This window comes from Sceloporus undulatus, chromosome 6 (genome assembly GCF_019175285.1).
Source record: "Sceloporus undulatus isolate JIND9_A2432 ecotype Alabama chromosome 6, SceUnd_v1.1, whole genome shotgun sequence".
NCBI classification, from domain to species: Eukaryota; Metazoa; Chordata; class Lepidosauria; order Squamata; family Phrynosomatidae; genus Sceloporus; species Sceloporus undulatus.
Window position 1 is genome coordinate 18,940,620 of NC_056527.1, and position 2,611 is coordinate 18,943,230.

General features: G+C 40.6%; 1 pseudogene; it reads right to left on the minus strand.

Moving 5' to 3' along the window:
* LOC121935812 overlaps nucleotides 1-65 on the minus strand; it is a 173-nt pseudogene extending 108 nt beyond the window's left edge.
* Nucleotides 66-2,611: the final 2,546 nt, after the last annotated feature.

Below are 2,611 nucleotides of genomic sequence, written 5' to 3' on the forward strand. Positions count from 1 at the left end.
TGGCTGAGCCTCACCCTGGGAAAACCATCTTCATGATCATGGTATCTCCCCTGCCAGGTAAGTATAATTCTCACTATTAGCTATGCTAATTAAGGCTGATGGGAATTAGAGTCTACAACATAATTAGGAGGGGTGCAGGGTGTTCACTCCTGCATTGAGACGAGGACCCCCAAAGTAGTTACAAATGCTTTCAGAAACAGCATTATAGAAACACATGATATTCCCTAGCCACCATTCAGTGAAGCCACAACCACAAACCATAAAACCAACTAATAAGGTACCATTACAGCACAAATCAAGTGATGTGATACTTCCTTAAATTGCAAACAGAATGTAACACAGTTCAATTATCTGTGGGAAACTTGTGGTACCCAGTGATTGCTGGACTACAATTCCCAATATTTTTCACCAGTAACAACAGTATTTTGGGAACTGCAGTTAAACAGCCAAAGAGCCACATGGTTCCCACCCCGGAGTTAGAGCTTCATTATTGAAGAAAATAATAAATTACACAAAATTAGTTACACAATGCCAATTCTACTTGAGCATTCATTCTTCAAAGGTCTGCTGATTTTTTTAAAAAGGAAAAGTCTTCACATGTCTGCAGAAAGATAGCAAAGAAGGTACCAGTCTAACTTCTCTTGAAGGAGACCTGGGCACAGCCACTGAGTTTCATGTTATCAAAAGAAGTACCTGTGTGGGTGCAAGGACAGAGAAAAAGTCCTCCCCAGAAGATCTCAAAACATGAATAGATTCATATGAGAGGATATGGTCACTCAAACAACCTGAGCCATTGTAGATGAGGGGCGGGTTGAGTGGGTCTTTGGAAATTTCAGAGGGTGGAAGAGAATACCAGTCTCCACTGTGGAGAATTAATGCCATTTGCTGACACTTTAGCTGCCATGGCTCAGTGCTACAGAATTCTGGGACTTGGAGTTTTGTGAGCTATTAAGCCTTCTCCAACAGAGAACTCTGGTGCCAGAACAAACTACAAATCCCAGGTTTCCATGGGACGGAGCCATGACAATTAAAGCAGCATCAAACTGTATTAATTCTGCAGTGTGGCAGCAGCCAATGACCAAAAAAGGGACATACACAGGCACAAAGTGGACTTCCATTTGCACATGCCACTAATGGGATGCTGGCCCTTGTGTTTTGTCTCTTTGATCCAACATGTTAATTTGAATAGAATAACAGACAGATGCATTTGCTCAGAATGCAAATTTACCCATTTTTACTGTTATAGTTTTTCCCCAAATAGAGGCCAGATAGATTGGGAAGGGTGCTGAAAATTCTCTGTACCAAACTTCATAACAAGTTTCATTTATTGATGTTGGACTGAATGTCTGATAGTTTCTGCTTAGCAGTCATTCTTTTTAATAGGACTACCATGGCTGGAACATAGAAGGAGACCTAGGCAGCTATTGTGACCAGCGTGAGAAGCAAATGAAAGAGGGCTAACTGAAGATGAGGGATATATATAAACCTGATCTCATTTATTTTCTTACCCACTTCAATGCATCAGTATTTTATCCTTAGCATTTAACCTTTTACTTTTGCTACAGCTGCCCATTTCTTATTGAAATAATTTTGAATAGCTATATGACTAAAGGTTTTGCTAGCAGTAGATACACGTCAGTATCACAGGAAATTAATGGTTTTGCTTCAGTTCCAGCCTGCATTGGTCATTGCTCACACAAGAAGCCTCCAGAGCAGCTGTATTATTGATTTTTAATTTTTCACACAAGAATAGTTTTGCTTCATTGAACTGGAACCTACCTTGAGATCCCACAAGGTTTCTCCACATCAGCAAGAAGAGACCTGAGTAGATTAGGAGAAGTAAACAACACCTGGAGTCCAATCCTGACCCAAACTAGAGCTAGGTTTGGACAAATAAAAGGGTCAGTCTAGTGTGTGCATGCATGGATTGTTTCTTAACCTTTAAGAAAAACTGACCATGCCTGTGTGTCCATATTATGCTCATATATTCAGGTTGATCACAAATAAAAACAGGACTTAGAAAACTTCATTTTTTAGACTTCAGCTCCTAGAATTCTCATGGCAAGATGGATGGGACGGAGAGAAGGGGAGTGAAGCTGAAGTGGGAAAGTTATCTCAAGCAACAGAGATTTCCAAAACTACATCAGCTGAGCCTGTAAACAAATATCTGTGCAGGGACGGGTGGAAATTATGTTTTGAAGTTAAGCTCCCTAAAAGTACATGCCATCTACCATTTCAGAGATGGAAACAAGGACTCATGTTGGACTCAAACAACAGTAGAGTGTGGACAAGTAAATAGCAATAGCAAGTACATTTCTGTACCGTATATCAGTGAACTAGCATCCCCTATGCAGTTTACAGTGTGTAATCCAATTGCTGCCAACAAGCTGGTACTTGTTTTACCAATATATTAAAAGATGAAAGGCTGAATGGACCTTGGAGCCCTGCCTGGGATTGAACTCACAACCTTGTGGCTGCAGTACTGAGGACAAAGGGGGGAATGAGAGGAGGAAGAAACTGGGAGCTTTTTAAAGCAGCTGAAAAAGTGTGATGATCGAGGATGAATTGGCATTGTCACTGCTAAATAGGGAAAATTGGAAGATATGCATAC